General features: G+C 36.7%; 1 protein-coding gene across 5 annotated transcripts in view; it reads right to left on the bottom strand.

Annotated features, from left to right (window-relative positions):
- The window catches only part of GRIA4 (glutamate ionotropic receptor AMPA type subunit 4), a 275,697-nt gene extending 262,562 nt beyond the window's left edge, over positions 1-13,135 (bottom strand). For all 5 annotated transcript variants that reach the window (XR_013926315.1, XM_080377063.1, XM_080377062.1 and 2 more), the window contains exon 1: positions 1-13,135. This exon is cut by the window's left edge and continues 22,889 nt beyond it. The gene's annotated coding sequence lies outside the window, so the exon portion shown is untranslated.

The following is a 13,135-nucleotide window of genomic DNA, read 5'->3' as shown; positions in this document are numbered from 1 at the left end:
AGAACAGCCCCCACTTCTTTTTTTTTTTCTGTGTGTGTGGCTTCCTTGTGTATTAGAAGCTACTGTGGAATTCTAAGTTATGTGGCAGTGTTTGTTGAAGTCTGAAATTACTCAGTTCTTAGTTCTTAGGAAGGCTATTAACTGCGCTGTTTCCTGAGTAGCATGTAAGAGCAGGTGAATTCCCTTCAGCTGGGGCGAGCAACTAATCAAACTGATGACCCAGTAACAGCTGTGTCATAACTTGTACTATAATGTTTCACTGAAGACATGTATTAAAAGCATATTTTGAAAAATAGCCATTAAAGAGAAAACCAAAACATATAATGGTACTGTTCCTCACAGTATCTGGACATAAGATTACATTATGGAGATAATAGCATTGAAAACAACCTATTCTGCTGACTTCGTTTCAACCTCAGCAATTCTGTGATTTTGTGTATAAATACTTCCTAATTTTAAGAGATCATGCATTTTTTTTTTAAATAAAATAAAATATTTGAACAAGTTGTCTTCTCTCACAAAGTTGTATAACCTCCAACAGAAGCAAAAGACTGACATATTCCGGTCCAGTTATGTTTATGTAGTTACAAAAATGCACGCTTTGTCAGTGTACCGCAATAGCTTAAAAAAGACATGTTCTATGGACATGCCCTATTTATATGTTTCTGAAATGTTAGAAAGTAGACGGGGAGCAACACCTTGGCCAAAGTCTCAAAATGTCTTTCAAAGCAGTATCAAGAAGACTGAGAAATTCTGCTGAAAGGAGAGTCAGCCAGTCCAGTGATAGACTTGCTGTTGATCTGAGGAATGTAGTCACATCTGAACGTGTTTCCTGCATGTTCAGGGCATTGCAGTTATAACAGTGCATTTGAAATTAACCCCACTATTGGCCTTCTTTGTTGCAAGGGTGTGTTGCTAGCTCCTGGTCAACTTTGTGTCCACCAGGAATGGCAGGTCCTTTTCTTCAAAGCTGCTTTCCAAACAGTTGGCTTCTAGCATGTCCTGGTGCTTGGGATTATTCCTACAGCAAGTGCTGGACTTTGCATTTCTTACCGTTGAACTTTATGAGGTTTCTGTCACCTTATTTCTCCAGTCTGTCCCGGTCCCTCTGGGTGGTAGCACAACCCTCTGGCCTATCAGCCAGTCCTCACAGCTTTGTGTCACCAGAAAACTTGCTGCCTCACCATCCAGATCATTAAAGAGGATGTTAAACCCCAATATTGACCCCTGGGGTACACTGCTAGTTACTGGCCTCCAGCGAGACTTTGTACCACTGATCAGCACCCTCAAGGCTCGGCCATTTGGTCAGTTTTCAATCCACCTCACTGCTCATCCAGCCCATGATTCATATGATAATTTTTTTGTGAGGATGTTATGGGAGACAGTGTCAAAAGCCTTACTGAAGTCAAGGTAAACAACATCCATAGCTGTACCCTCACCCATCAAGTTTAAATTTACCCTAAGTGACTTTTTTTATTAAGTAGAGGCTCGCCATTACTCTTGTAGTTCACTGAGTTGGGATGTAAGATTAGGATTGGAAGACCATGTGATTCATGCTGATGAAATGCATGTCTGTCTTTTGGAAGGACTGCTGAATAAGTTTTCTACAGCATAAGGTCTCTGGCTTGCATTGATAACCAGCCATATGTAGTACCTAGCAACAGAAATACACCCCATGAGTATGTCTGACCTATCTGGAGGCCTGCCTGTATTTTAAGCTTTCATAGAATCCTGCAGACATAAATTCCACAGTTACATTTAATTTTATTTCATTTCATGTTTGATCTACACTTGCTGCCTGATATTTTCCTAGCATGTTCTTTAGTTATCTTGTTATGACATATAAAGAATAATCTTTCTCTTCCTTTTCTATGTCAATAGTGATTTTAAAGATCCTTTCCTGCAAATATTCCTTTGCCAGCTGAAGTCTGTGTAGTTTCCTGTCGTGTAAAATATTTTATAGTTCTGTTCATCTTCTAGTATACTATTTTTGCAATGGTTTGACCAGACCTTTGTGAAATATTCCAATGTGGAAACTGCGTGTGTTCAAAAGGTGACATAATGATTTCTTGTAGGTTATTCTCAATTCTTTCTGGAATGAACCCCAACATCCAGTTACTACCTGAACTGTTGGTTGAGTATTTCCTGGACTTTTTCAGAGGATTATCCACAATAGTTCTCATATTTTTTTCTTAGTGATAATGGTTGACATGGAGTCCTCAGCATCCATCACTAACGATATTTTTTCCTGCTTGCTTTACTTCTCACTTTGCTATTGAATTTCAGCTGCAATTTTATCATTTGGTCACTGGGTTCTGCTAAACAGAAGGTAACAACAACAACAAAAAATATTTATTATAGCTGGAAAAGAACAGCTGACAGATGTCTTTTCAAAAGATTCTTACCTTGCAGTGACACTTTTATTCTTAAGCCATTGTCAGTAACTGTCACTAGGTCAGCAGCTGTCATAGGACAGAGCAAGTTTTGGAAAAGAAATGTTTTGAGGTGTCCTTTCTGGGAATAATTACACTGGTACAAAAATATCCACAGACATCCACAAGGTCCCATGACTTGAAAAGAAGAGACCAAGAGTTTTTCACAGCAGTTTTCACAGGCAGATCCTTAAATTCCCATGTGATCTTGCCTCTTTGCACAGATCTATGGGTTCTGACTTATCTGTGCTGTAAGGGGCCAGTACAAAGTCTGACTGTTTGCTTTAAATAGCAAGGAAACAGGGATTATATTTTAATCTGACCACTGCATTTGTTTACAGATAGATTAACTAATTGAAACAATGAGGAAAGAATAAAGGAGAAGGTTTAATTCATGCTTTTGTTCTGCCAGATTTTCTTCCCTTTTTTATTACTTCCCCCCCCCCAAAAAAAAAAAAAAAAAAAAATCCACAACAACCCAACAACCAACCAACTGTAAAAATGTTTTCACAAAGGATTAGACTTGATAGATTACCTTCTGTACTGAAAGCTGTTTCCATCTGAATTTTTTTCCGGCCATTTTAAACATCCGACATGAGATACAACTGAATGAGCTCCCCAGTTTAAAAAAGTAGGTCTGTAGCAAGAAGTTACAAACAGTTGACATTTTCAGAGTGTCCAGTGAGGAATATTAAAATATCTAAATTACTTGTTTAAAACATTTAAAAAAATAATTAGGTCCAATGGAATGTTCCATAATAAAATAGACACAGTTTTTGAGAAGCAGCTACATTAGGCAGGACAAGAAGGTAATTTCTTTTTTGCCCATAATTTAGTGTCTGGAAGATACTTCCAAGAAGCCTAGGAAAGTGGACTTTGGGGATAGAAAATACTATTGAATAAAATAATTGGTGCTTTTTTTGGAGATTTTTCTGGCTTTTTGTACTTGTTATGGCTGGGATAGAGTTGATTTTCTTCATAGTAGCTGGTATGGGATTAAGTTTGGGATTTGTGATAAAAACAGCGTTGATAACAGAGGGATGTTTTAGTTACTGCTGAGCAGCGCTTGCACAGAGCCAAGGCCTTTGCTGTCTCTCACCCCACCCCACCAGCGAGTGGCCTGGGGTGGGGCACAAGAAGCTGGGAGGGGACCCAGCTGGGACAGCGGACCCCAACTGACCCAAGGGATGTTCCATGCCATACGGTGTCATGCTCAGCAATAAAATCTGGGGGAAGATGGAGTAAGGGCTGGGGGTGGGGGGAAGGGAATGTTCAGAATTACATTTTCTTTTGTATTCCCAAGTAGCAGTTATGCATGACGGAGCCCTGCTTTCCTGGACATGGCTGAACACCTGCATGCCCATGGGAAGCAGTTAATAAATTCCTTATTTTGCTTTGCTGGTGTGTGTGGCTTTTGCTTTACCTATTAAACTACCTTTATCTCAGCCCATGATTTTTCTCACTTTTACCCTTCCTGTTCTTTCCCTTATCCCACTGGAGGGGAATGACTGAGCAGCTGTGTGGGGTTTAGCTGCCTGCTGGGGTTAAACCATGACAGATCTTTTCTCTGGGTGAGTCAGAAACCAAGGTTATTTATACTATATGATCAGGGTAACCTTCCAGTTGTTTTAAAGACAGTTTCTCCTATTTATTCTCTTCTGTAAATGCAAATAGTTGAAAAACAAGCTCATCTGTTCTTCAAGGAAAAATGGAGGATTAATTTTACAGCACTCTGAACAAGTTGCTTGCATGGTAAGAGGGAGATCTTTGCTCATATTTGGTCTTCCTGCCCAGAACAAAGGTCTCTTGCTAGTTACTTAGGACCTTATGCATGAGGTTAGAAAGATGCTTCATCCACTTTTGTCTATATTTAGTATGCTATCCACAGGATGGCTTAAAATGCTTCTTTTTTGTTTGAAAAAAAAGTCTTTCTTCAAGAATATGTCTTCCAATCAGATCAGCAAAGTGCCCACACTTCATTCTGCTTGAAGCATTTCTGTAACTAGTGTGCTGCTTTCCCTGATTACACTCGTCTTTGCATACTGAAAAGCTTGGAAAAAAAGATAAGGAAATATAATACACCATTCTGGTGGACTGGGGGGACTTTCCATATCCTGCTCTTAATTTTTTCTCCCCTTTTAATCTCACACTGATGCTCTGTAGCACACTTGATTTTTATTTTGAGTTACAAGATTACATTACAAATTGCATCTCTGAATTTTCTGACATATCTGTAAATAGCCAATTGCACTGTTTCCTTTTCTCTGAAGACATTTATGGTACTTATCAGTGAAGTGCTGAGGTAGAAATTTTGAACAAATTCTTCTGTTCTTACAGCAATGAAAGATTTTTTCTTTCTTAGTTACTAAATTTCCTTTGGTAACCATTTTATTATTTTTAAAGTTTTATAACATTTTATCAGCCATCAATGCAGCAGTCATCTAACCAATGTTTCAGTTATGCCTTTATATAATATCCAGAGCTCCTTAACTTCTGTAATCTTAGGTTGCTGTTACTTTGGGAGTGAAAGATGGAAACTTGGTGCATAAGTAATATAATAATATGGTAATAGTTAATAATTTTTCCAGTTTTAGCGAGCATATTAGGCTAGACTTTGCAACTCTTATACAAACTATGCAGTAGTCTCTGGATTACTGTATTCAATAAAATAAATACATCTTGGAGACGAAACATAGTTTGCCTTCACAAAAAAAGTAAATGGCATGCAGACATATGCTATTTATGGAATAAAGTACTACTCTGCTGGAGCAAGGATGGAAAGAAGTGATTTAAGAATATGGCTTATACTTTTGTAGAACCATTGTGTTGTGTGAAATAAAGGTTTTAATAACACTTCTGTAGCTGAACTTTCAGTAAAATATTTGTTGAATTAGGCCAGAAATTTACTGAAACAATGACTTGCATGAATAGCTGTTTGCAAGAGAGATGCAAATTAATCCCCTTCCTGGGGAAATGTGTAAAAAATAATTAAGAAATTGGCAGGGTTTTATTCTGTTTTTTTTTTTTTCTCCTGAGCTAAACTTATGGAGATTCCTCAGAAACTTCCAGGAAATTAACACTTGGCCTATGTCTTGTAAAGAAAGACCGTCCCATTTGGGAAAGTCTATACGTCTGAATAATATGATATGGCCTTTTGAGGTGTCATGGTATATATTTCAAATTATTTCTGCCTATTCCTCACTGTCTGCAAAGCCTTGCCATTATCAAGACCTCCAAGGAAGGAAATAAATCATTGCAAAAGATAACCAATTTTCTCTAAGAGAAAAGGCAATGTATGTACAGGTGATTACTGGTCCCTAATCCTACATTCAGCCATATTGCTCCAGTGTACCTGATGTCTGTTCATATCTGCAGCACCATGAGATGTTGCAGTAGTCAAGAAGTTGTTGCACCGTATATATTTGTGTTGTGCAGTGCAAGTCTTTCCCTGTGAACAGATCTATACCCATAGCTGTCAGACCTACTAAACATGCTGCTTTAGCTTTCCTGTTTATTCTGAGTCATCCTGCAGCTATTAACAGAACAAAATCTAAGTGATGACCTTTTCTTCAAGATTAAGGAGCACAACTAACATATTTAGCATAGTTAATGAGATTATTTTCTTCAGTTTAAATTTATCTTCCACAGCTTTTGCTTTATATTGGGAACAATTTTTGACCTTAGACTATTTTCATTCAGCCATAGCAAGTAGAAGAAAAAAACCTAACAAGTGGAAGCTGCTGAATATATTTTCTTCTGACCTTGTATTTAACATTTTGGTAGATGTTCTGGAATACAGAGTTGAGGGTCTTGTCTGGCTCAATTCTTTTAATTCCAGCAACAGAGAAAGCATGGAAGATATGTGTCACTCGAATGTTTTCAATTATATTATTGTAATATTGACTTTTTTTTCTAGCTGAAAATGTGTGTATCCATTTTTACACAGTAAAATCAGCATAAAAGTATTGACACTCTTCTGGAGAACCATTATAAGAGTTTTTTTGATCAAGCCAAGTGTTGAAGTGTCCCAATATAGAAAGTGTTTGGATACCATGGTGATTGTCTCTATAAAAATCTATACCCTGTCAAATTTCAGGGATTAAGAGCAAACACTGTGCAATATATTTTATGAAAATTCATTAGTAGAAAAATAAACTACAGCACATGAGTACTGTGATTTTCTTCATGTGTTTGAACTCACACTATCATGTCAGTTCTTTTGAATGTCACTGGAATTTGAAGGTAGAGATCAAAAGCTGAACAGAAACTCCATCAAGCCTGTACTAATTTCTGAAAGGTTTGTGAAGTAGTGTTGGGGATTTTTTTCTGTGTGTCTGATCTGTCCTTTCATCAGGGTTCATTGCTGTGAAACTCAATGAACATCTTGAACCAATATGAAGTGTGACAGATGCAAGAAAACCCTGGGATTTAACTTAAGCTCCCTGCTATTTGGGTGCCATCCTGATCAGGGCCATCTAAAAATTAGGTATCAGTTCCTCTATCTCCACCATGCCACCCAGAAGCTTGTTCCAGAAGCAGAGTACTGTCATATCAGAATACTTCCTCTAATTTTGAACCTGAATTTATTTCTGTCTGGTTTACATTTTGTTCTTGTGTTAGTCTATCTTGCAATTTATGTAGTTCTTCTACCTCCCCGCTGATTCTCTTTTCTTCTGACACCATCCTACCTCATCTTCCTACACCATGCCTTCGTTATGTAAAAAAATCAGTCATAATTCCTCTCCACACATGAGCCTTCATTTTGGTAAAATGAGCAAGTCATGCTCTTTCAGTACTGCCTATAAAGTCAACCTTTCCCATTTCCCTGTTCATGCTATGAAACTTGCTCTGCTGCTTTTGCTTTTTTAACTCTTCTTTCTTGAGTAAGGATAGCTAGAACTTTGTGAACATCCAGACAAAAATCCCATGAGTACACTGTACAATGGCATTAATATTTCCTGAACCTCTGCAAATACTTTTTCTGATACACTCTACTGCTGTACATTTTTTTTTTTTTTAATGTTAGATCTTTTGAGTGAGAGAGATTGTAACATCTGTCTTTTACCTCCATTTGTGTTATATCTAGTTCAATAGGTGCTAGGCACTTAGGCCTTATTGGAAAGTTTCATAATAATTTTTATTAGTAGTATTGATGAAATGCATCTCATTCTTTGGGAATATTGGATGTATGTTTTATTAATCCTTGGTTACCTCATTTTTCCATGCATTTTCAGTTCATTTCCTTCTCATTCATACTGAGCTTGCGTGTGTTCATTTTAGCACTTGTACTTCTGTGCTGTGGCTACCCTTTAGGAATGCAAACCAGTTTACAAATCTTACTGTTGCATATTCAGATCTTGGCGCAATATAATTGTAAGGTTCAGGCTGCACATAATAAAGTGTACAGAATTTTTACTGAAAATAAATAAACAGTAGTCAGCATTTAAATAAATTCTATATGGATTCATAGAATCATTTAGATTGGAAAAGACCTTTAATCATCAAGTTCAACTGTTAACCCTGTACTGCCGAGTCCACCACTAGACCATGTCTGTAAGTGCCACATCTACATGTCTTTTAAAAGCTCCAGGGATGGCGACTCAAACGCTTCCCTGGGCAGCCTGGTCTAAGCCTTGACAACCCTTTTGGTGAAGAAATTTTTCCTAATGTCCAATCTAAACCTCCCCTGGTGCAACATGAGACCATTTACTCTCGTCCTATTGCTTGTCACTTGGGAGAAGACACTGACCTCCACCTGCCTACAGCCTCCAGTCAGGCAGCTGTAGAGAGCGATAAGGTCTCCCCTCAGCCTCCTTTTCTTGAGGCTGAACAACCCCAGTTCCCTCAGCCGCTCCTCATAAGGCTTATTCTCTAGACCCTTCAGCAGTCTTGTTGCCCTTCTCTGGACACGCTCCAGCACCTCAGTGTCTGTCTTGTAGTGAGGGGCCTAAAACTGAACCCAGTATTCAAGGTGTGGCATCACCAGTGCCGAGTACAGGGGGACAATCACACCCCTAGTCCTGCTGGCCATGCTGTTTCTGGTACCAGCCAGAATGCTATTGCCTTAATAAAAGTAGTATTTATAAAGAACTCTAATGAAGGTGCTATTTAGATGACAACATATTTATTAGATGCAATGTAATTTCATTTACTCCGTGATTCAAAATGAAAAATGTGTATGGGTATATGTATTGTTACGAACTATATAGACTCAGCATTGTACAAAGAGTAAAGAAGCAAGAGAGAGGTAAACAGGTTGAAATCTTACTAGACTTTCTGATACAGTAAAACAGAGTTTCACTGTACAGAAAATGTGGTCTTAGGACTTTGAATTCAAGATGTTGCAAGAATGAGACATTTAACAATATTCATTTAATTTTATACAGTCATAGCAGTATCATTTAATGGTATTTTATTTCTTAGTTTGCTTGATGTGTTTTATGTACAAAGATTACATTTTCCTAACTTAAAAAGAAGTAAGTCTGAAAATATGATGCTAAATTTAGCATCTGAATCACCGTTGTGATCAGTCTATCACTACAGCCCTGCACTACCCTAACCCTAGCAGACCAGGGACAACATTTTAAGGGGGACCGGGTGCAAGAAAGATCAAGACTGCATCATCCATCTGATATTAATTCTGTTCTTGTTATTGCAAGGCTGTAGAACTGATCGTTGCAGGCTGCTCAGTGTTCCTCAAAGAAGATCCCTGCATGTGCTTTTCAATGCCTTCTGTTAATGAAACACTTAGGAAGTAACCCTGAACTCTGGGGAAAGTAATTTACAATTATCAACAAATGGCTAGTGAGGCAGACTGGTGCAAATATCGGTGATTTACATTTTCCACATATAAGTTTCTTCTTGGAAAAAATGTGAATCTTTATTGACATTGTTAAAACACTCATTTTTTTTTTTTTTTTAAATAAAGCTTATGGCCACAGATAAATAATTAAAGTAGCAAAAACTTTCAATGAAAGTGCTGATTCATTTATTAGTTATGTGTTGCTTTTTTTTCTTAGAGGTAGATTAAAAGGAGCCTCAGGGGAACTAACTTTTTGTTTGATTTTGTATAATGCATAGCACAGAGGAATCTCTAAAGATTTGTGTAAATAGCCTAGACTGTTGCCTGGACTAGGGATAAGTTGGCACAAAAAGAATATTTTCTATTTATATTTTGTTCTTTGTCAACCAGAATAGTGTTGCTTTTAAAAATGTATGTCTTTGAAGAATACTTTGTATGTCTTTAAAGATTTGCTGGAGGTGAAAGATTATTAATGAATTAATGAATAACTAAAAAAGAAGATCCACATTCAACAAAGAGGTATATAAACCAGTACTTTGGCATAAATGTGATAGTTGCATTCATTGCTGCAATGATCTAGGGTCATCTTTCTGAAGTTTTATTCAGCTGTCCACCTACGAAATTTAGAGCTGTAATTAAATAACATTCCAGTGCATGTCAGACTGACCTTGAAAGAGGAATATACACAAACAAATAATGCCAAATATTAGTTGAACAAGAACTATCAAAGCACAAACCAAATAATCTTATTCCGGATTACATCACTTGAATGTATCCTGTGATGTAGAGAAATAGTGGCCTTGGCTACTATATGTCCAGAGTAAGAGTCCGATTGGAAAAATATTTGGTCAGATTTTTTTGACTTGTCAGAACGTGAAGAGGTTTTCTGCAGATCATTCCAAGTCAGCGATTTTCTACTTGAGTCTGCCCAGGTTTGTGCCAGGCTCCTGAACTTGATGCAGAACCCATCTCAGAGTAAGCAACACCGGTGGCACACTGCTCTGGATCTGAAGTATTATTGCATTGCACTTAACACACGTATTCTTGAATTTGTACCTAGCAAGAACAAAATCAAAAAACCAACAACACCCCCCAACACCCACCATCTCAGTAAGCACTGAAGTGGAATACTTTCCCTCTTCTGATCTTTGCAAATTCTCTGGTAAAACAATACATTTTCCTATAGGGAGAGTGAAGGCAAAGCTTCCTAGCACTCTGATAAAGATGTGAATTGAGTTGGCTGTCAGGTCAATTGGATTTGAGATGAAATATCAACATGATCAACCCATCATATGTGAAGCAAGCTTCAATTTATTCTCAAACACAATACCATCAGGACACACACGGCCTTTCATGAGCTCATGGGCTTTACTTTTTCTAGGTCTAACTATAATATTGCATATTTAGTTAGGTGTTAAATATGCATTCGGTTTTTACATGCTCTGTTAGAAGAGCAACAAAAAGATTCTGTGGCAGGAGATTTTATTCATTTTCTGGCACTACAGCAAATTTCTCTGCAAGCTGCTGCTTCGTCATTGTGCCTCATTTCATTTATAGAAAATAGGTGTAACATTTTCCAGTGTTGCTAAATTACTCTAATAAGTCTTTGATTCATGATGATAGAAAATTCATGAGTATCTAAACAAGTTGTTTTACAAGTAAAATGTTTTTAAGACTTCTGAATGCTAGTATTCTGCATAATTACAGCATGTGAACCAACCTGAGTGGCTTCAAAAACTGACCACCATAATATGCATTCCTGAAGTCAATTACATACTAGTATCTCTGAATATGTGTTAAATAGGGCAACAATTCAGAAAATTACAATTACACGACCTGCTGACAAGAAAGCCTCTTAATATATGTGCTGACAGACACTACTATACATCAGTTAGTATAAATACTAAAAATAAATAATAAATAAAGGATTTTGACTAAAATATTAAAAAATTGGCAAATAATTCTGAAAGGAGGAGAAATACTTAACTTTTCAAGTCAAGTAATACATGAAAAAGTAATGCTAAAAGCGGAAGAGAGCCTTTTTTTCACAGTGTACATTAACTGAATCTAACAGAATTCAGCTCAGCCAGCCAAGAAAAGAACAGGAAAGAAACACAGTTTAGGTAATATAGCTGGCCAAAATGTTTGGATGTAGCACAGACAAGCCTTTGTACAAGGTGAGCTTTGTAAAAAGTCCTGTACAGTATGAACATACTGGAAACATTAGAAACAATGAGAAAGTTGAATATGTAATGTCTGTGAATAGTTTTCTAAACTCTGATAATTCAAAAAGGTATGAAGTTTTCAGTTTGCTAATGCAATTAATGCAATATGTTGAGGGAAAATTTAACTAACGAAGAGGATTACAATCGATTCATAACATCTGCATTGCATTTCAGCACTTCTGTATGTAAGGTTTAATGGCCAGAGAGATGCTAAACTTTGTAGCCAAAGACAGCCTTGAAAACACAGCTATCTTCAGTCCTTCATGACAGTGACACTGGAAATTTGTTGCTATTGTAATGACAGAAAATTATCTGGCTGAAAAAATCCACAAGAATTTTTCTGTAATATTTGTCAACAGTTTTCCTATATTAAATGTCTTTATTATATTCTGTCCTAAATAGAGCTTGCATATATGTGAAGCTTCATACAGGCAAGAACTCTGTAAAGGACCTTTTTTATCTTTAACATGATATTACTTGGCTTTTTGAATTAAAAAAAAAATAAATGAAAGGAGTAACCATTTAACGGCTATATCACCAAAATATGAAAGAAATATCAAAAAACCAAGTTCACAGTACTGGCATATGAAGTAACAATTATTCTGCACAGTAGGTGATTAACTCTGAGCAGTCAACTCACTAAATAATCACAGGACAGGATGGCTGTTAGTAAAGGAATCAGGTACTGGCTCCTTCTTTCATGGGGATTAATAGAGTCAAGTGTAGGTTGTCAGTCACCATAAAACATATGATTCAGAAGTTTTCCAAATGGACAGGAATGAGATAAAAGCATAAGACTTTATAAAACTAAGAAATTAAAACATTTCATATTTTAAGGAAAATGTTACGGATGTAATGTTAAAGTCAAGGATCAATGTTCCTTTAACAGTGATTAATCATCTTAGTTTTATTTCATGACCACTTCAATATCAGTCAGGAATTCACTACACAGGATCTCAGGTTTTGCCATATGATCATCAAAGACAAGGATAACGAAACTAAAGGAAAAAAGAGCATATAAAAAAACAGATGGGCTAAGGCACAGCTGAAAAGGAATGGAGCAAAAAAAAATCTACTCTTTTAGTGAAAAATGTAAGTACATTACATGAAAAACCATCATCATTGTCTGTAATTAGACATATATTTAGCTAGGCTACCAGACACTTCCCATTATCTTTTGTCATTTGTGTTGAAACTTTAATCATTTGTGCTGGAATTTTCTACACCATGACAGTCAGTAGCTTTAGGCCATATAAATTTGTATCTTCTTTAAATATCATGTAACACCACTAGGTAGTTTCTTTAAATAAAACCAAGTGGGAGAAAAGAAATGGTATTTTTTATTATGTTTAAAAAACCTACAACTACTATTTTTAAGAACTGCTGGAGCTTTTGAGCTAAGACACAAAATCTGTTACATTACATGGAGCCTTATTTGGTTTATGTTTATTGCTGGTAGTTTACTAGCATAAGAAAGATTTAAGCCTAAAAAAGCTGAAGTTCTCTCAGAAGTTCCTTTGGATATGGATGGGAATAGAGGTTTCTCTAACTATTGCAGGAGGTCCCTAAAGACTGGTTTATGCTTAGTAAGAATGTCTTCCTTCTACCATGAATTGTATACTTGGAGAGATTTCTGCAGAAGTGAGAAATCCTTGGAGCCATGGAGAGGGAAGCAT

The sequence above is a fragment of the Falco punctatus genome (genome assembly GCF_963210335.1).
Source record: "Falco punctatus genome assembly, chromosome: 2".
In the NCBI taxonomy this organism is placed as follows: domain Eukaryota; kingdom Metazoa; phylum Chordata; class Aves; order Falconiformes; family Falconidae; genus Falco; species Falco punctatus.
This window is presented reverse-complemented; position numbering and strand designations above follow the sequence as displayed.